This window comes from Gallus gallus, chromosome 12 (genome assembly GCF_016699485.2).
Source record: "Gallus gallus isolate bGalGal1 chromosome 12, bGalGal1.mat.broiler.GRCg7b, whole genome shotgun sequence".
Classification (NCBI taxonomy): domain Eukaryota; kingdom Metazoa; phylum Chordata; class Aves; order Galliformes; family Phasianidae; genus Gallus; species Gallus gallus.
In genome coordinates this window covers 16,410,124-16,430,804 of record NC_052543.1, presented here as the reverse complement: position 1 = coordinate 16,430,804, position 20,681 = coordinate 16,410,124, and the positions used below count along the sequence as shown (strand labels likewise).

The 20,681-nt window shown below is 49.7% G+C and overlaps 1 protein-coding gene across 24 annotated transcripts in view; it reads left to right on the top strand.

Annotated features, from left to right (window-relative positions):
• The window catches only part of FOXP1 (forkhead box P1), a 343,452-nt gene that overhangs the window by 1,407 nt on the left and 321,364 nt on the right, over positions 1–20,681 (top strand). For 5 of the 24 annotated variants that reach the window (XM_040646279.2, NM_001024827.2, XM_040646267.2 and 2 more), the window contains exon 1: positions 46–140. The exons of 18 other annotated variants lie outside the window; for them this stretch is intronic. The gene's annotated coding sequence lies outside the window, so the exon portion shown is untranslated. Of the gene's footprint in view, positions 1–45; positions 141–746; positions 1,158–20,681 lie in introns of those variants that run through there. One more of the 24 variants, XM_040646266.2, reaches the window with a different exon arrangement.

The window sequence follows — 20,681 nt, the reverse complement described above, 5'->3', positions numbered from 1 at the left end:
CCCGGAGACGAACTGTTTGAATAAACACCCGCGCCTCCTCAACCCAGCGCAACTCGGCGCTGCGCGGGTGCGGTGCGCGCATCCCTCTGCCCCTCTCGTCCCTCCGCGCAGCCTCAGCGCCGCGGAGCCGGGGACGCCCGGTAAGTAGCGGCTGTTCCACCTCGCGCAGCGCCGCGCAGCCCTTCCTCGCCAGTGCGCGCTGCAGGCGGCGTCCGAGCGGCGTATCTGCGCCTCTCCCTCCCCCCTCACCCCCCCCCGTTCACCTCCCCCCCCCCTCCTCCAAAAAAAGGAAAAACAGCCCCAAGCCGCGGTCGGGCAGCGGGAGGGCTCGGCGCTGTGCGGGGCGCACCCCCCGCGGAACTATTGATGACTTATCGGCGGGCCCCGCGCGGAGAGGGCGGTGGAGCGCATCGATTGTAGCGAGCCTTCCTTCTGCCGCTTCGCATGCCATGATTTTAATCGCTTTGGCTGAATCAAACCGAGTGAGATTACTGCTTTTTTTTTTTTTTTTTTTTTAAATATCCCCTCTCCTCCCCCCCTCTTCCCCCCCCCCCCCCCCCCCGCCCCGGGCCCCGCACCGCCCCGCACCGCCGCTTCTCTCCCGGAGCAGCGGCACGAGTTGCGCGCTCCGAAGTTGGAGGTTTCATTTTCAGTCTGCGCGGCTCCGGCCGTACCGACAGCTCCGGGTCACCGCCGCTCTCCGAGCTGCGTCCTTCCCGTGCCGCTTTCCAAGCGGGTGCTTTACCTGCCGTGCCGTGCCGTTGGGGCCGGGCTCTCGCCGAGCCAAACTTTCGAGTCTGTCATCGAAGAAACTTGCCGCTCGTGCTGCTCTCTGTGATTTGCTTTAATTTAGGCGGAGGGAAGCGGGCGCTGCGCTCGGTTCTTATTTCTGCAGTTGGTGTCAGCGCTGAGCAGCCCGTGCTCGTGTAAGTTGGAGAGATCCCGAAAGCACCGAAGCAGGGAAGGAGGTGCTGTGCGTCTTTGCGACCAAATCTGGGGGAGAAGGGGGAAATCAGGGCTACCGGCTTCATTCCTCCGCTCCGAATCCCTTCCCTGCGCTGTCTCCCCACCGGAGTGAATGGAGCGGGGCGCTGGGGGAGGAAGCTCTTCACTAGTCACCATTCAAAAGGTGCCGGCTAAAATCTCATTGCAAAAAGGTATTGTAGCTTTAACGTCTCGCATTGGCAGCATTCTTCCCCCTTAGTCTCTGGATTAGTCATTGTATGTGAGACAGAAAGAAAAAAAAAATCACTTTTTTTTTTTTTTTTTGAAAAAGTAAAGTAAACAGCCTCCAACAAGTGAACCTTGACAACCCAGATTAAGGCAGGCAGGAGAGATCAAACGGAGCTGCTGCTGGGCTGTTGTCAGAGCCGCCTGGCTGGGAGCGCCGGGCGCTGCAGCGGGGCACAGCCGGGCCGTTAGCAGCGCTGCTCTTTGTTGGGAATCCATAGGGTAACGTGGAGGGAAATAACGCTGCCCTTCCCAACGAGGCTGTCTGCTGCTCACGGCTTTGGTTGTGAAGTTAGGTCGGTGCATGGGCAGGGCTGGTTTTATTATTATTATTACATTATTTTAATTTTTATTTTTTTTTGAGGCTTGCGTACACTCGGAGAGCGATGGAGGATTTGGTTTGATTTGTGCCGCCCGGAGCTGCGGAGAAGGCGGCGTTTCCAGTAACGCAGTGTTCAAAACAGCCTAAAAGTTCTGTGGAATTCAGCTCCGATTTCTGCGTCTCTGATTTGTAAGGAAACCCGGGCGTGTTTTTCTCGGCGTGTGAGCGCGGTGCTGCTGTGTGACAGAGGGGTTGGGTGGCGATGAAGCGTTGCACACCGTGTGACTGCAGCCCCAGCGTTGGAAGGTGCAGCGCCGTTCCCCGAGCACTGCCCGGTGGCACAGTTGCTGTAGCTGCGTGCCGTGCCTGGTGCAGGGCGAGGTGTCACCTGGCGTCGGGCTGCAGCAGAAAGGTTCCATTGCTCTCTTGTTTCTTAGTGAAATTCGTAGCCATGGGTGTGAACCGATCGCTGGGTTTGCTTCGATCAGCGTTGCGGTGTGAGCATTAATCAGATGCCACCAGTGCAGTGCGGGGGTTATTTTTGATGCTTTCGTGTTTGCGTTAAGACAGCTCAGTGCAAAGTCCACCAGCAAGCCCCTGTCTCGTTCCTGTTCTCAGTACTTGTGTTCTAAGTGTCCTGAAACAATGGGAATAGCCATTGCAGGCGGGAGGAGAAGGCTTTACCCCGGTGTGTGTGAGCAGGGCGCAGACCAAGCGCGCATCCACAGAAGGATGAAGAAACCCAAAACCTTTCCCCAGAAGTACTTCTTTAATTAGCAGTGCAGATCACACAATAAGTACTTTATGCTTTTATAAGGTAAGGTTTCACAACCATCCTGCGTAACTTACAGAGCCTGTACTTTTTTTATGGCGTATACTTTAATTAGACAGTAAAACGTGCGTGTGTTAAACATGCACACGTATGCTGTGAAGCCGCTCGGGGTAACGCGGTGTTCTTTAACCGCTGTGAACGTTTCATGCCGCAGCCGGTTGCAGTGTCAAGGTGCTGCTTTGGGAGCAGGCAGGACGCCGGGCAGGGTGCTGAGCGTGGGGCATCGCTGCATGGCATGGGCTGCAGCACTGCTTTGTAGCAAAGGACCACCTTTTCTTAAGGGCTTACCGTTGCGTTCCCATCCGCGATGCGGTGCGCTTAGCTCCAGGATTATTCCTGTTTCACGGTACTGTAAAAATGAGGGGAGAAGGGGCGGTAGTAGAAAGGTGGGCTTATGGCGTGTGGCTCAGCATTCGGTGTTCTTAGTGCTTGTGGTCATGGACAGAGAGGGCTGGACCGGGTCATGTCATTCCTTTGGACAAGTGTCTTTCGGGTGTGTGTTCGTCTATGGAATGAAATAATGTATGCACACACATATGTAGGAGATGCATGTAAAATACACTTATTTCTGCAAGGCCATCCGGTTATTTATAGGACATAATGATACTTCTGTCATCTTAAATTTTCTCAGAGAAGCTTTAATAAATTTAAATAGATTATATGCTGTCAGGAAATAGTATAAATTTTGTTTACGATTCACTTGCTTTAAGGTACTTATACTAAAGAAGCTCATTTAACCCCCAGACTGAGCAGCATTAAGTGGTGAGAGGAGTCTGCCGGAGAGCTGCCGCTGCCCTTTGCTCTCATGATAATCTTAAATTACAACAATTTAATTGCAACTTCAAGGCACCGAGCAGAGATGTTTCCTGCGGCTGAGGCAGGGCTGGGGGAGAGGCAGCGAGCCGGGGCTCCTTGTGGGCAGGATTCCTTGTGGCTGGGATTCCTTGTAGCCGGGCTCCTCGCTGCTGTGCTCGGGCCTTCTGCCCTGCTGGCGGTGTCACAGCGGTGTCACAGCGGGAGTCCCCGGGTGGGGGCAGGATTGGGACTGCAGCAGCCTGGCACGGCTCTGGGTGCAGAGTTGTGCCTGAATTGGGTTACGCTGTAGCAGGGGTTCGGTGGTGGGTAGCTGCAGAGCCTGGGGACACATTGGGGTCTGCAGCCCCAGGACCCGCTGTCGGGGGCTGTGTCCCAGCTCAGCTTGCCACAAGTTTCTGTCTCCCCGGCCCCAATACGTCCTCGCGCCCATGAGTGCTGCGGTGGGAGCGTTGGGAGCCAGGCAGCGTGTGCCAAAGGCGGTTCAGAAGCGCTGCGTGGTGGAGCTCAGCAGTGTGTCTGCGGCTGTTCGCGGAGGTCCTGGCAGCAGAACTTTACCAAATGCTCACGAGGGCACAGAGGGGCTCACAGTTCTTGACTTTCTTGCCTTTGGAGACATGCGTAAGTGCTTGGCTGTGCTTTGAGTCACGATCCGGCTCGCGTTCCCGTTGGCCACGTCCTCACCAGGTGGCTCCTGGCTGCCCTCCTGCCCGCCGGCACTGCTCTCAGCTCACCCAGCACGGCCCCGTGGTCCCGCTGCAGCCAATGTCAGGTGCTGCCATGGTGTGCATGGGACAGAGGGAGCTGGGGTCGTTAGGGGAGCCAAAGTGGGGGGGCTCTGTAGTCCTCTAATACAAAGAAGAGCCGTGTCTGGGGTTGAAAGGGGACTGTTAGCTGTACTGTCTTTGGGAGCTCGGACATCTGTTGCTCGAGGTGCTTCAACTTGTGCTCGTTTCTGACTTCAGTGTGCGACCTACGCGGAGTCAGGGAAATGCTGGCTCTGCTGCAGCAAATGTGCTCAGGGGTTCTCTGTTTCTCATCACCTCATCTCTCTTCCATCCACGTGTGCAGTGGCTGTGTGTGAGTGGTAATGATCCCACGTAGCCCCGATAACTTTTTGTTCAGCACCGTCCTGAAAATGAAGGCGTTGTTTTAGGGCAAATGAGAAAGCAGAAGAGCAGAATGCATTTTTTCCCCTCTCTGGTACCTGAGGAGGACTGAATAATCTTTCTCCTCTCGCTGACCCTCCCTGTGCTGTTGTTAGAGCATCCCTATTTTAGTGCCTTGAAATTGCAATTAAGTTGTAGTAATTTAAGATTATTGCGAGAGTGCAAAGGGCAGTGGAAGCTCTTTGGGAGTCTCATCTCAACATGCAATGACACTCAGTCAGGGGGTTAAATGAGTTTCCTCAACGTCAGTACTTAAAGTAACTAAATCGTAAACAAAATTTATACTATATTCTGACAACTAATAATCTATTTAAATTACATTAAAGTATGTGTGTGAAGATTTAATTAAAAACAGAAGTACAGTTGAGCTCTGTAAATACCTTGACAGATACACTGCGGTGGAGTTTGTATCATCCAATATTTGCTTGCGTCTGACAGGTAGTGGAGTTTCTGGGGGTAAAACTAACTGTGGGCTTTGTCCCTCCCAGTTTGCAGTGGGGTTGCAGTGGTCTTACAAACACTCTGAGTGCCAGCATGTGTTATTTGGCTGCGTTATTTGCTCTGTTAGCACCAGAGTGCCTCTTTCCTCCATCAGTCAGCTCAGGGCTGGTGCCCGGCTGTGTGCTCTTGGGGACGCTCTCTGCTGCTGTTGAGCAGTGTTTCCCAGCTCAGTGTGCCAGCTGTGTGCCAGCTTTCTCCCCTCTTCCTGGCTGCAAGTGAAGTGACCTGGAGTGCAGTGCTGAGGGCTGTGTTGCAAACCAAGCTTCTTGGTTTGTTGCATTGATTTAGCAGATTTTTTTTTTTTTTTTCCCCAGGTAGAAAGTGTTTAGGACTTTTTCCCAATTTTTTGTAGTGCATGGAAAGCATTTTCAAAGCTGCCAGTGCATGCATTGCTGCGCAGCTTCTTCCCACTGGTGCAACAGTGCATCCCCAGCCCGGGTGTGCAGCCCAGGGTGCTTAGCACGAGGAGCTTCTGCTCTGGGTACAGCTTCAGTGTTGGGGCTTTGGGCATCCTGAGCCTTCCTTGCACCCTTCCTGCAGGTGGTTTGGATGGAGGTCGTGGGACGTTCCCCTCTTTGGCTGGGGGCATGGGAAGAGGACGAGGGTGTGGGCATGGAGCGAGAAGTATGATGGGAGCGCGTTGCCAGCTGGGCGCCCACCGGGAGCGCAGGGCCTCCAACAGCATCGTTGGTTTTCCCCTCTTCGCCAGACATTTCCTTTCAGATTGGATCCCAATTGCAGCCACACTTCCCGCTCAGCCCTGTCATCTTGTTGCTAACAATTAGGGTCAAGTGTCTTTCCTTGGGCTCTGCGCCGGCTTCGCGTTGGTTCCTCCCCCAGCTCCCAGCCCGAGCTGTTTGTTCGTTAATTAGTGCATCGGGCGCATTAACACATCAGCGAGCGGGAGCAGGCAGACTTCCCGAGGCATCTCGGGAAACCCTCTCCAGTTTTATGTGACCGGACGTGCACCAGTGCTGATTTAGATAGCGGAGCCGGCGATGCCAAAGTGTTGTTAAGAGAGAGATAAATAGAGAGAGCCCAGCAGTAGGCAGAATGTCATGTCTCTATTAAAAAGATTGTGATAAAGGAAGATAAAATGGTGAGGGGGATTGGCGGTGTGTTCAGAGCAGCAGCTCAACAGCTGGTCACAAAAATCAATTCAGAATTCCCCTTCCTGCAAAACCCTTGTCCACGGAATTGATGGCTGAGCACGGCTGGGATGACAGCGAGTGCTGGAGCCCTGAATGAGCCTCGCCATCCTTCCAAAGGGGTTTCTGGGGCTCCATCGCAGCATTGCTCCCCTCCATGGGGTGCACCTGCCTGGAGCTGACTCTTGGCTTCACGATGCAAGAACCCCAGTGTAGATTTTTGTATGCCGGGGTCTTGCTCTGGGTGCAGAAGCAAGAAATGTAACTGATCATAAAGAAATTAGTGGTTGCAGCAGGAGAGAGGGGGGCTGTATTCGTTTTACCGGTTCTGTAATGAAACATGCGGTGTAACATTAAATCATTGCTGCCTTGTTTGCTGAAGGAGTGTTCATCATTGCATTAAGAAGGGTTAAGTAATTAAGTGATGTTTCTTTAGGAACCAGTGTCAGTTTCAGGAAGCATCTTCCTCATGTAGCGTGGTGGATGCAAGGTTTCCCGTGGTGCCAGCAGTGAGCTCAGGGCTGGACACGGACAGGGGGCTGCACCGGCTCCAGTACTGCAGGAGTGGGTTTCCCTGCAGCCCAGGCATGCTGCTCTGATGGCCTTTCAGTTGCAAGGCTGTCTGCTGTGACTGTTGTCAGCTAGGTCTGCTGCAAACCTTATTCCGTGAGCAGTCTATTTGAGATTGCAAAGTTAAAACCTTCCCGAAGTATTCACCCGTGCGCTAGCTTTTTTCCTTTTTCTTTAATAGCAGCTTTCATGTTGTAATAGCACGCTTGCTGACAGTGAGTCACGAACTCTATCTCCCATGAACCTCATGACGGATTTGTGTTGGCCGCTCAGGCGCGGCTTAGCCGGCCCAGTTCCCACCTCCCATCCTTGCACTGGGAAGAAAATCCCATGGGAACGGGCGGTGTGAGTCCTGCCTCCCTCTTCCCAAATCTGTGCCAAGGCACTGCAGGGCAACCACTGGGCTGGGCTGCATTTGGGGACATCGAGGCCGGATCTGGTGAGTAGTGGTCCCTCTGGGGCAGGATGTGGCCCCAGGTCCTGGTGCTGGCTGTAACTCAGTGAGGTCAAAAGGTGGAGGGGGTGCGTGTGTGGTGGCTGCAGGAGTGCAGTGACCATATGGTCACCATTTGGTGTTGGGATGCTCGGGTTGATGGTGGGGAAGCAGCTGTGCGGTGTGCTGCATCCTGTGCGGCCTGCTGCTCTTCCAGGGCTCAGTCTGCCTCTTTGCCTTGACTGAGAATGTAGAATTCAGCACTAACTTTGCCAGATCTCTGCCCTTCCTCATGGGATAGCCCCTGTCTCTAATCCTGTGGTTAGTGATACTGGGACTCAACCCGAAGTGATACTACCTATGAGCAGTAGGAGTTCTGCCTGGCAAAGGGCAGCACGCACCGTGTTAATATCGATACCTCCTGCTTTCATCACTGCTCTGCCTCTCCAACAGGGCTCCGTCAGCCAACATCTCGCAGACTGTTAATCAGAGCTCTGTAAGTGATTCCTCCCCTCGGGTGGATGTCATAAGTAGGTGTATTTCCACACATGTCCTACGTGCCGGCCACGTTTTGCTTCAGTTTGGTGGCCCTGCACCCAGATACCTCTGCTGAAACCTCAGGAGCTGCCTTGAGTGGGCTGAGCTCAAAAAACTAAAAAATAAATGAAAAAAAAATAAAGGGGGGGAACAGAGAAAAGGCATCAGTTTGGCTCAGGGAACAAAATCCGTGAGCATTCGTGATTGTAATACATAAAAGGGAGGTGTCTGGATGCGTATACAGAACGTCATAGCCTATATCTGTATCTACCTTAACAGATTTAAGGAGAGATTTTCTTTTTTACTTTATTTTGCTCTGTGAGTTTTGCAATAGTGAGTTGGTAACAACTGAGGCAGTTTGTTTTTATGATAGATGCCGCTAGATAGAGGCACAGCCAGGGAGGTAAACTGGTAAATCTGAACAAACTGAGGAATGGTGGCTGTGGGCTTCTGGCCCCGTTATCAAACTTGCTGCATAAGGCAGAGTTTATGCACTGTGATAATGCTAATGACCAGCAGAGCCAATGATGCATGACTGGAGGAAATCAGTGGTATAATCGGAGAAAGTTATCAGGTTTTTGTCATTAAATATTAGTGATAAATAATACACTTCATTTTGAGTAGATAGGACATATTTAATTCTGATGCGGGGAGTTTCAATTTAATAAGGGGCATTGCTGAGCGAAATGATAATCTGTTGTAATTGAAAGGGAAAACTAGAAATGCCTTTGTTTCAGCAGAGCTCCTGGTGGCGGCCTGTGGTGCCGTGTCTGTGTGGGGAGCATCCCTGCAGCTGCTCGGGAGGGCTGTGCCACGGTGCTGTGCTTGTTAGTTTGCACAGGACGCAGCGGGTTACTTGGGGAGAATTAGAGGAGATCTGTTTGGGATAAGCTACCATCACCTTTCTTTTTTTTCTTTTTTTTTTTTTTTTTGCTGAAAAATGTTACAGTACCGCAGCAGTTGCTAACTGTGTGCTCCGTGTGGGCTCTGCAGCATCCCCCAGGTGCCTGCACGCTGTCTGCATGGCGAGCAGCTCGTGGTGCGGCCAGCTCTGTCCCCAGCCCTGTGTGGGGCGCAGGGACTCAGCTCCCACCTCCCAGTGGGGCTCTGTGCCAGCTCTCACATCCTCTTTTCAACCAGGGCAGCGGCAAATCCTGCGGGTTTGACTCATTGCAGAAACTTGGGCGGCTCTGAGTAACTTCAGCCAGAGTTATGGGATGTGTCTGAGGGTAAAAGCTGTCCTGCTGTAGTGAGAGCTTTATCCAAATGCTTTCTTCTTGCTACGCTCAGATGCTTACATTCTGATTGGAAGATGTTTTTTTGTCAGCTGATTCCTTTCTTTTGGATAAGGAAGGGGTCTATCAGTTGAGATAATTTGCAGGCTTTCAGCTAGTGTTTTTTGTAGGTCCAAAAAGGAGCTGAATACCTGTGCCCCTGGTGGCATTGGGGTCTGGAGGTGAATTGCAAGGGGAAGCGCATGCAGGGCAGAAAACTTTCTTGTGTAAGTAACACCTCTGTCAGACACAGCCCAGTTTTAACAGCAGTGCATGCCTATGTTTCTGTTCATCAGCACTGAATCACTGCCGTGTACCGACTCTGCCTGGTGGTGCTTGGTGAGGAGGAGCATGTGTTGCTCTGTGCCCATCACAGAGGTCCACGTGTGTGTGCTGTGACTTGGACTGCTCACAGCTTCACGACATGCACCAGGCAGAACTGTTTCCTCAGAAAGCCTCTTGGTTTTTGTCGAGGAAAGGCACTGCTGCTTTCCCAGTGTAGAAGGAGTGCATAAAACTCAGCTAAAACCATGCATCCTGCCTGTTGGCCAGCTTTGGGGATAAGGAGCAGAAGTTGGTAAAAAAGTGTGTGGCCAGAGCTCAGTGCTGCTGTGGGTTTATGCCGGGAGGGGTCTGACCTGCAGCCTGTGCTCATGTTTGTAGGGCATGAGGGTATGCTCAGTGCTGGCCCCGGGTGCATGGGGCTGCTGAAAGCACCAGGTGCTCAGTGTGCGACACAGTCATTAACGCTATGTGGGGTGTGCCCCCTGCCATAGGGGTTTGAGCAGAGCTGTAAATACGGTTGGTGCTGTTATGGCTCCTGAGATTGGTGCAGGTGCACGTTAGCAGGAAGCGAAACCAGAGGAGCCCTGGGAGAGTGGTGCGAGCTGTGCCAAGCAGGTACCGTGTGGCCTTATCACCTGGCTGATAACCAGCCATGGTGCTGGGAGACTGTGCGGGGCTGAGGAGGGAGGTGACACTGCAGGCTTGCACCGAGCTGGGGCCTCTAGGAGGGCGATGTCCACGTTCCTCCTGCACCAGGGATGGTCCAGGTGGGCTGGGGGGGCTGCTACATTGGGGTGTCTGCCTTCTGCAGCTGGCGGCCCTTTCACCACTTGTTTTTGCATGGTCTTGTGGAGGAATTTGAATGTGCAGTCTACAAAGTGAGGCACTGAAGCATTAACCCTGCCTTTTATTATTTTTTTTTTTGAAAGGAATAGGATCAGAACAACAGTACTTACTGTGACTAAAAATCTTATTATCCACCATTCTGTCCTCCTTGGTTCGTGCCTGACTTCAGTACCCAGTCCCACCTCACTGGGCACAGCCAGCACAGGATCGCGTAACTCTACGTGCTGCTACACCTGGCAGTAATGCTCACCTTGCATAGGGTTTTCATTCTTTATTCTTAAGTATCAAAGCCACACCTGATTGGAACCCTAATTGCTTACAGTGCCTCTGTGTTTTTTCCTATCTGGAGCAGTTGTGGGGCCTGTTGGAAGGAAAGCCCAGGTCAGCATGATGCTACCAGGGTAGGGGCTTGCCCAGCCACATGCACAATGAGCATCTGGAGCTGTGCCCCTCTGCATCAGCATGAATTAAGTGTCACAGGAGGAAGCAGAGATGAAGCTCTGTGAGAAGATCCACGGCTTGATCCAGTGATGATCTGGTGTGCAAAGAGGGAGAGAAAAGTGAACTGCTCACCCAAGCCATGGAGCCTGTAGTGCCGTGCCACCCTGCTTGTGCTGCAGCCAGCGCCTCCTGCTCCAGTGCCACAGCACTGGTTGGGTTGGTGCGGTTGCCTGTGAGTGTTAGCAGCTGCAGCTGGCTGTAAAAGCTGTAAATTTCCCGGTAACTAGCAGGAAAATATTGTGGATCTGCAGTTATTCTCCACATCTGGATATGCCATGTTTGTTAGCATTGAGCTAAGTACAATAAAAAGCATTTTTCTCAAGTGTGGCAGCACATGGGTGAGCTCCGTTTGCCCCCATTGTCAGATGAAGCCAGCAGGAGTTAACGTGCAGCTGTAACAGCAGTTCCTGCTGCAAAGCGCTGCTGGCCCAGAGTGTTTCTGGGAGGTGCCGTGGGGCTTTGGCGTGCAGCCCCTGAGCTGTGCTGCTATGCTTTGTGATAGAGCTCATTTCCTGGGGTACCCCCAGTGTGTGAGGCATGCCCTGAGCCTTGGGCAGCCTTTATGCTCACCCTGCTGGGTGCACCTGTGCGTGAGTAGGACTTCAGATGGCAGAGAGTAGCCTGAGGAAGGCTGAGAGCTTGCCCTCGTGTTGTGCAAACCTGCTGTGGTGGGCTGAGTGTTGGAGGCTCCTCCGTCAGAAGGCAGAGTGTCCCATGGTGACAGCATAGCGCGTGTCTGCAGTGAGATTAAAATGAAAATTAGGCAGTGGGCGATTATCTCCTGGTTTTTAATAAGAGTGGTATTGGGCTGAAATGGAAAGCAACCTTGAAACTGCACGGATTCATGAGACTGTGCTGGGATTTTAAAAATTACCTCCATTGGAATCCTGGAAGCGTCTGTTACATAATTAATGCACTTAAAAATATAGTCTATTTATGATTAATCCAGGACTGTGGTGTGTGCTAGTTAAATGACTGAATGCCAGGGTGCAGTGCGAGGAAAGGACTGCAGTTGTAATCTATTTGATGGTTATAGGAAAGGACATTTTCTACAAATAAATACGTCTTCCGTAGTCTTTTTATTTGTCAGGGCCAAGCTTACGTCTGTTGTGCTGAGTTTGTTGACTGGTTAATGTTTAGAGATTTATGCTGATGTTTTGTAGATCTACTGGAAAAAAATAACTCAAGAATAATTAGGGAGATTGACCATATAGTAACATGCCACGTGTGTGACAGTGTTGCTGGGCTGATGAACTTGGATGTGGTCTGTGCAATTAAAAGTGCCAAGGCTTGGTACAAGGAGCTTTTCAAATCCTCTCCCAGACAGATGAGCACTCTAGAGGATGCACGTTCCCCAGAGGATGGCTTGCTGGAGCTGCTGGATGCTGTGGGTCTCCTCTCCGGAGAGTGTCTGAGGCCAAAACCTCGCATAGGGAGCGGCAGAGCAGTCACTGCCAGCACATTGCATACCCCAGCCAGCATTTCTTTGTGCCAGGAAGGGTTGGGGCGCTCCGTCGCTTTACCTTCTTGGAGCCTTCTTCACTGGCATCCTCAAACAGTCTTTAGCATTGCATTTCCTCTGACATTTTTTCTCCGTTCCTGTTCCTTCCTTCTCTTCCTTCTGTTCCATCTGACTGCTGCCCCATCATGTTGGTGTGTGATCATGCCGTGTAAAACCCTTTTCTCCCCCCATCTCATTTTTATTGCTGGTTCCCAAGCCACCCGTATGCTGCTGTGATTGCCCATCACCCCGCAGGGTTTCAGGGAGGCAGCCCAGCAGAGCAGTGCCCGTGTGTCCCATGCTTGCTGCCAGAGCTGGAAATAGGGTCCCTTTCTATGTGAATGGGTCATTATTTTTAAGCTAACAGTCATTGTGTGTGTTGGCTTGGGAGATGTTTTGAGGTTTAGTGCCTGGAGGGTCCTGCTGCACCTGGTCTGTCAGGTGGTGCTGCTGGGTTGTGGAGGAGGTTGCCTCTTGGGACCACGTGTGCCCAGGTTTGGCCCTGGTACCCACTGAGTGTTAGTGATGACCTTGGGTTTCCATGTAGTGTCTCTTGTCTTGAACTGATTCTGCATTTCAGCATCCTGCCCCTCAGATCCCTCAAAGCGCGGTGAGGGCAGAGCGAGGCTGGTTTGAAAGGAGGCAGTGCTGCCTCTTACCCACCAGTGGTACCCGTGACTCTTCCTCACTGCTGATCCCACTGCAAGTGCTGTTTCTAGCTCATCCCTCTGGATAAAGCAACCCCTTGTTATCTGTGCAGTATAGAAGTGTACTCAGCATGGGCTTTCCTTTAGTCCTGAAGAGAGAAATGTGCAGATCTGTGTGTGCTGGACTGTTTGTATTTCTAGCAAATTGGAACCAAAAAACAGTGTATGTTCCAACTGTATGCCAGCAGTCTAGGATTTCAGATACTCTTTGATACTGATTTGTGCGAGAGCAATTGTGTTGGATAGAAGGAAATGATAAAATCGATGAATCAAGGCAGAGAAGGAGGAGGGCAGCAAGCAAGCAAGAAGCCCAAATGTGGTGGGTTCTAAGGAGGTGTTACTCTCATTGCTGGCCAGGCCGGCGGTGTTGGGCACGTGGAACGGGTCAGGGTGGGTGGCTGATGAAAACAGGAGTTAAGGTTTGGGGAAAAGCAGAATCTGGTGACTGCAGCAGCACAGGTTTATTTTTAGAACCCGATTGCATTTGAATCGCGAGCATTAGAAAAACTTCTTAGCTCACATTATACTCCGAATTTCTTTAATTTATTTTTAAAGTGGAAATTTTGCAAGCTGACGTTTTGCAGCATGCGTAGTACGATTTGGCTGACAGCATTGTCTGGCAAAAGAAATAACCAAATTATTATTCAGTCATGGGTTTTTAACAGCCGCAAAGCAAGTGGATGTTAACTAAATGATGCAATTTATTCCCTTCCTGCTTATTGCCAGCTTGCCTATTACAGAGAGACTGCCAGCTTTAAATAAGTGGTACCCAGATGGTAGTCGCATGACGCCCACTTGGTTACAGAGCCTAAGCAGGGAATAACTCGGCAGCCACTACAAGCTGTGGGTCAATTGAGGGGGAATGCCTGTTGCTTCACAGTTTTGCATATGTAAATCTGTTAATGTTATGTCAGTATTGTGCGGTCTAAACACAAGCACTGCCTTTCTCTGGGGCCCAGATGAACTTGGATCGCCGCCCAGCTAATGAGGATCCGAGAGCGCAGCGTCAGGCGCGGGCTGCTGCCTCTGTGCGCTTCCTCGCAGTGAACTTGGGGCTGCTGGGCTCGGCCGTGCCCCGGCAGTGCAGCGTGCAGCCGGCCTGGCCTGGCTGCCGGCAGCTCACCGCTGCTTCTGTCCCAACCAGAGCGGCTGCTGCACTTGGCTCTGGCCGCGTCTCCCTGCCACGCTCCTACGCTCGCCTTCATCAAGTGCAGATGTGGCACCCGGCCGCCTCCGAGAAGTCATGAACCGCCTCATCTGTGCTCCCAGGCAGCCAACATCTGCTGGCAGCATGGGAACGATCCGGGGAGCCGGGCCCTGCAGACAGGGACTTGTATTAATCGCGTGGGGATGGCTGCTGGAACGGTTGCGTTGAGTCTGACCCCCCCCCTCCTTTTTTTTTTCTTTTATTATTGCTTTAAAAGTAGTAGTTAAAATTGTTGGACATGGGAATGCTTTTATTGTTGATCATTTCTGGTTCTGAAAAGTTTATTACAATGGGTGAAAACAACAACCCCCCAAAAAAACACTATAAAAAGCTGCAGTGCACTGAAAGGCTGAAAAAGCACCAATCGTGCTGATTTAACCAAAGAAAATGTTCCTCGAGGTATTGTAAATTTTATGTGCCAGATGAAAAGCATTAAGTGCGTTATTTTTCACGGAGGGAAAACATTCTGATTTTAACCATTTTGTAAATTATATTAATGGCGAAATGCTGCTTACAAACTCAGGGGCTGCTCGGTGAGCACAGCCCCATCCTGGGGGCCCAGGGGTGCAGGATCCACGCTGCCAGAATTCTGCCTTTGTGGGCAAAGTGCTCTGCTGCCGCACCCCCCCCCCCCCCCCCCCCCCTATTCCAGTCTTCTTTTTTGGAAGTCGTAAGCAAGTGTTTTGAATGCAGCCAGAATAAAATTAAAGGAGAAAATAAGCCGCTTTGGAATGTAGCGGAAAGCTGAGATGTTTGAGTATTTTATCTTTATTTTGCTAATTATTTGTCATGGAGATCTGAGTTGATTCCCTGAGATTTCTTCTAAGCCTCTTAGGGGGAATTTTTTTGGCTGGTCGTCATTTTGCTCCGTGGTGCACTCCCAGCCGAGCGCCTCTGCCCTCTGCTCCCCGTCCCCGGGAGGGACGCCCGGCTCGCTCCTCATCCTCAGTACCACTTGTGGCCCCAAAAGGACTGAGCTCTGGGTTCTGAGCACGGACCAGCGGTGATCTGTCGTCCCCATCGCTCCGGCTGTGATGGCAATTTGGCCGCAATTCTCCTTTTTGATGGAAAATTACGTAGTGGTTGTTGAAGAGCCTGTAGCACATTCTTGTACAATAAAGGTAAATCAAGCCAGGCATTGGTTTATACGTGATTTTCCAGTTCCTTGTATTAGTGAGAGCTATGGCTTACCCTACTGAAAACTTAATTAGGCAAACAGAATGCTATGTTAGCAGACACTTAGAAACCCGATGTGCTCAGGACGAGATTCAAATAAGTTAATAAGAGTTATATTAGGTGTTTCTAATGGTACTTTCCTTTTTTTTTTTTTTTTTTTTTTTTTTTTTTTCAGATAAGCTCTGTCTTTGGTAATAACCGTCCCCCACTTTTCGGGTTAATAGTTTAATTGAAAGGCTCCATTGTGTCCGTTTAGTCGCGGAGGATCCCTTCCGCCGTGCTGTACGTTAGCGCACCTCCTACAGCCTTTGTGTTCGGGTGGCTGATGTGGGGTCCCCTGGAGGAGAAGAGCGGGCTGAGGGAAGGGAGCAGTGTGTGGTGCCACACACCTGGAGCAGCCCGCGGACTGGAGCGGAACAAATCTGCAGCGCAGGAGTGGGCGTAGGGGTGCGTGTGTGTTTGTAATGTATTTAAAATGCCAGTAGCTTGTGCCTTTTGAAGGCTCCAAATCAGAGTTGTCATATTAGCTATACCATTTCCAAAAATAATGTGAGGAACACGCTGGTACCCATTGTTCCAAAAAGCATCGTTATTCTGTTATTCTTTCTCGAGCTTTCGACATCCTCGCTTAACAAAGGTCTTTCCAGATTATGGTCCTCAAAAATTGTTTGCTGTGAGGATTTGGATTCCAAACGGAAGGTACTGTCTTTTATTTTTCTTCCTAGGAAAAAAAAAAAAATGACAAGGGGAGAGGGATGGATCACCTCATTTTCTTTCTTGGCAAAGAGATATTTGGACCGAGGCTGTGATTGTAAAGCCTGCAAACTGAAATGGGAAGTCAGAAGTTTGGGACTTTATTATTCCATAACTGATGTTACACCGTTTTCCTCCCGTCTGCGTGCTATGAACTGGGAATAGGGAAAAATTGCAGTGCTGAGAGGCTGCCGGCTGACTGAACTAATGCTCGCGAAGTGCTGGGGTTATCTTACATGGGGTGTTTTGATGATAGAAAGAACCGGTACCTGAAACCTCAGGCTCGAAGTGAGCGCTCTGCTGGTGCGATGCAGGGGGTCGGGATTGTTCCTCAAAAGCAATTTTGTGCCATTTCGCTGAATGCGCCTGTTTTCGTGCCACCAGGCAGAACTGTCACTGGTGACAGACTTTAAAATATTTCTTAAACATCGGTAAAGCAGCATTTGCTCGTTATAATATTGATACAGCTCGCAGCATGTTCGACTTGTGAAGGAATTATTTTAGGCTCGTGCCTGCGTGTGGTGGGCCAGTGGAAGTGTGCGTGTGTGCTGGATGTGGCAGCCTTCACTTGGCAGAGAGCAGAGCCTGCTTGCCCACAAGGAGGGCCGTGCTGGGAGCCGAGGGCATGGCAACACCGGAAAGATGGGAGCATGAAATCCCTGTTAGTCCTTCATCACCTGACGCCCATCCCTGAGCAAGGGAACCCTTCAGTGCTCAGAGCAGAGCTTGAAAGGGCCTTTCCTAGCAGAGACATTTGAGGGTGGGGGATTCCCTGAGAGAAGATCAGATAGGATTGTAAGTGGAGGATTCAGGCGGAAAAGTGGTTTGGAATTGCAAATCAGTGGTTTGCCCATAAGTGGTTTGAGTTGGCTGTAGTGTTTTCTGATCATTTTTTTTTTTCCCCCAAAGATGTCTAGTAATTTTTCACCCCTGTCTTTAAACTCTCTCGGATGGTTGGTGATTTTCAAAGGCTGAGGATGGCTGTTTGCTCCTGAGCTCCGGCAGCTTCACAGGCTGCTGCAAAATCACTGCTTGCTCTCTCAAGGATCCTCATGTGTCTCTGATAGAGCTCCTTGCTTTCAGATGCTTTAGCATAATTCGTTACTTTCTTGAACATTGTAGGAGGTTGAATAAATATGATTCCTACAGTATGTGTGTATACATATTTCTCTCTATATGCATATATAAAGCGATGAAACTTGGACATGCTGGGTGTTAAGCAATTCGCCAAAAGCAACAGGAGGAACTGGTGTCAGAACAGGACTTAAATGTATCTGTTGCTCACTGGTGATCCCACAGCTGGGTGGGATCCAGGCAGGCAAACTGTGATGCGGTGACTGTTCTCTCTCTTCCCACACAATATACTTGTATTGTGAAATGTATATTAAAATATTTAGGGAGTTGGACATATTTCATGTAATCACTGGAGGAAAGTGGCTTTTAGTGCATTGCTTGGCTCAAACCTTCTAGACCTTGGGTAGTTCTTTCCTGATGTGAAATGTAAAGCCTTCGCCTGAGAAAAAAAGTAATGAAGTCGTGCATTTTCACAAATCCTCCAGTACCTGATTGCAAAGAGAGGTAAGTGGATATGAGGAAGTTTTGCTGATACGGCTTGGAAAAGGTAGGAGCATAGTGGCATAGGGCACGTGTCTGTGCCACCGCTACTGCAGGAATAGGTTGGTAGCACAGCCAGCACCAGTATCGAGCTGGTACATGTGTCCTGTGTCCCCGAATCACCTTCAGTGCCTTCTGTCCTCTTTCTAGTGGCCTAAAACCAGCAGCTTCATTTCATCAGCCTCTGTGAGGCAGTTGAGCTGTCTCAAAGCACTCGAAGATACTATTGGCATAACACATATAATTATCATTAGTATAATCAACAAGGATTGCTGGATTGATTTTTTTTCTCTCTCTCTCTTTTTTCTTTTTTAATTTTGCCTTTAGATGTTTAAGAAACCCCAAACTTGCATAAGAGTACATAACTTGGTAGAGTTCCCCATTGCTGGAGGCATCTTTCAGAGCTGGGGCTTGGCTTCCCCTGGAAGGTGTAGGATCTTGCATACTGTCAGTCTGGAATATGGGCGTAGCATTTCCAAATAGCCAGGAGCCAAGGGTGGCATTGATCGCGCCCTGTTGTCCAGCAAGATGTTTGTGCAGTTGCCTGTGGCATTCTGGCTGGGCAGCTGCTGGCCATGCACACCTGGCTGCTATGGAGTAGCGATCCAGAGCTTGGGAGATGGTTCTCCTGAGTGCTAACTTCTCTGCAGTTATAAGCTGAAGGAGGTTTGGTCTCCTTGGTGATTTGGGTGAGAGTGAAAATGGCTTTAATCTTTTTGACTAGTCTAAAATGAGGGTACAACCTTCTTAATATACCTGGCAAAGAAAGACATTTTTTACAGGTGTAGTTGCTTTTGTTTTATTTGTTCTGTGCTCTCTTGCAAATGTGCATCCTTTTCTTTTCTTCTTTATTCTTTATTCTTTTTTTTTTTTTTTTTTCATACATACATATGCCTCCTTCGGAAATTTTCTCTTCCGTCCAGACACCTGCATTTCAAGTCTCTATCATGCAGATTCATTTTTCTCTTTAGACGTGTGCCATGCTGACAGGCCTAAGGCTAGAACACGCTTTTTATCTGTGAAGGCTTTCTCTTGCTCTTTCACTTAGAGAAGATGGTACTCTGAGGTGAAGGTTAGGCCTGTGCCATACTGCTGGGAGCCAAGACCTGGCCTGCTCTGTACTGAAGCCAGGCTGTTCCAGACTTGTGACTTGGATTTGGGAATACTCTAAGGTTTGCATGCCTAAATCAAAGCAAGTGAGCTATGCATTCAAAAAATGCCCTGATGACTGAATCCTGATGGTGGAGGATCTATGTAATACCATCTTCTGGACTGCCCCAAGAACGTGTTCGCTAACTCCCGCTGACTTCTGTGTTAGCACTGGCTTCTGTGCTCCATTTAGGTTTTCATTAAAGCATTACATAAACGGTAATCGTGTAAATACAAGTGTTTGAAATGGTGCTTTTAAATTAAAAAGACTCTTGGATTCATGCAAGTAGACACATGCTTGCACAAAATAACTTTTGGCTTCCCCCTAACACTTTTCGGAATAATTTAAAGGAAGAAAAGATTTGCAAACAGTTGTAAAAGAGCCATAAAAAACTGTCAAATACCAGACCTTCAGCTAATTGTAAACTGTTTTGCTCTTGGAAGTCATACAACATTGATCTCATAGCTGCTTCATTAAGAAGGTGCTTCTGTGGAGCACGGGAGCTGTTTGCTCAGGTAGGCATGAAGAAAAATAGCAAGAGATGTCTGGCTCCTGTTCTGAATGCCCAGTATAGCTCCAGGCAGCTGAAGTGTCCTGTACCAGAAAGGAAAGCAAGCATTGCGGGGAGCTGCGCAGAGAGAAACTGCACAGCTGAACACTTCTCTGCCTGCTTTACCCCTGCAAAGGCATGCGGCTTCCACACAGCCAGGTTTTGCAGCAGGGCCTCAGCACAGCAGAGGGGTGTTTGGGAGGATCACTGGCACAAGGAGGGTGAGCACCTGAAGGCTTGCTCTCGCTCTTTCTGTCCATATGGAATATGTTCTGGTCTTCAATTTTCAAAAAGAGACATGTGAAAAACTCTTCTTGAACAGAGAATTGGCTGATATCCCAGGCCAGCTGGTTAGTTGCATCTTTATTTTTTTTGCAGCGTACCAAGGAAGACAGGAGCTCCGGGGTCAGCTTTTCCTGATTGGGACTGAAAAGAAGAAAAGTCGATAGTCCATTAGGCTAGATCAGTGGAAAAACTTTTCTCTGAGCTCAGCTCTAATTCTGCACTTGTTCAGTGTTTCACTTGAAGAACTTTCCATTGTGCAATTTCACTGTTTCCTTCAAATGCTGCAGATCGGGGTGTCTGCTCCAGGGAAATATTAATAGCAACCTACTGGGGCTCATCTCTAGTGCACTCACTGCCACAGTCTCTCTCCTTTAACCAGTTTCTAAAGCTCTATGATTAGATCTCTTTGGGAAGGGAAATTCTTGCCTTTGTGTATTGGTCAAGCCAATGAATGGTCTCCTGTTATCTTCTCGGTCCATGACTGAGTCAGGCTGTTAGAGACGCAAAGCTGGAGTCAAAGGGACTTTATTTCAGGCAACCCCACCTCCTCTGGGTTAGCTATGGAGAGGATTCTCTTCCCATCTGTTCCTGAACCAGAAACATCCTTGTTTGACAAGAGTGAGTTTGGGGAGTTTATCTGACCCAGCCGTTTCCTTTTGGATTTGTAAGGTTATGAGCTGATGGAGTCTTCTAGAGAGTGGATTTCTGTGGCTGGACAGAATGGCATGTTGGGACAGCTTTTGGGAAGACTGGCTAACCTCAGCTTTGTTTTTGTGTAGGAGCCAGAGGCTGCTACAGGTTTCTGGATTTTGGAGTGTGCTGACACCTTGGTGGCCCGTTCAGCTGGGAAGGATGAGCACCAAGAGCAGGAGGGGGCTGGCAGCGCTACCGTTAGCGGTGCATAGAAAGTGTTCAGGGATTAGGGCAGTGCTTAATAATTCCAGAAGAAAATTCTGGACATACAAATGAGACAGTGCTGACTATTAAAAAAAGCCAGCTCTGAAAATCCTCTTTGTGCCTGGATTCACGCTATATTCCTGCGTGTATGATGGTTTGGTGGTCTGATGCACACTGTCCTTGCTAGCTTAGGTGTGACGTATTTTTCTGATGTTATTCATGTTCCTAAAGAGAAGCATGTCAAAGAGGTGTTGAACCATCCAGTAGATTTTGGCCCGCTTGACTGTAATAATTCTCAGCTTTGTATTTTATGCATGGTATGCTTAAATGGTTTTGTAAGGAGAAGGAGAGAAAGAAGAGACTAAATGCTGCAGATCTTG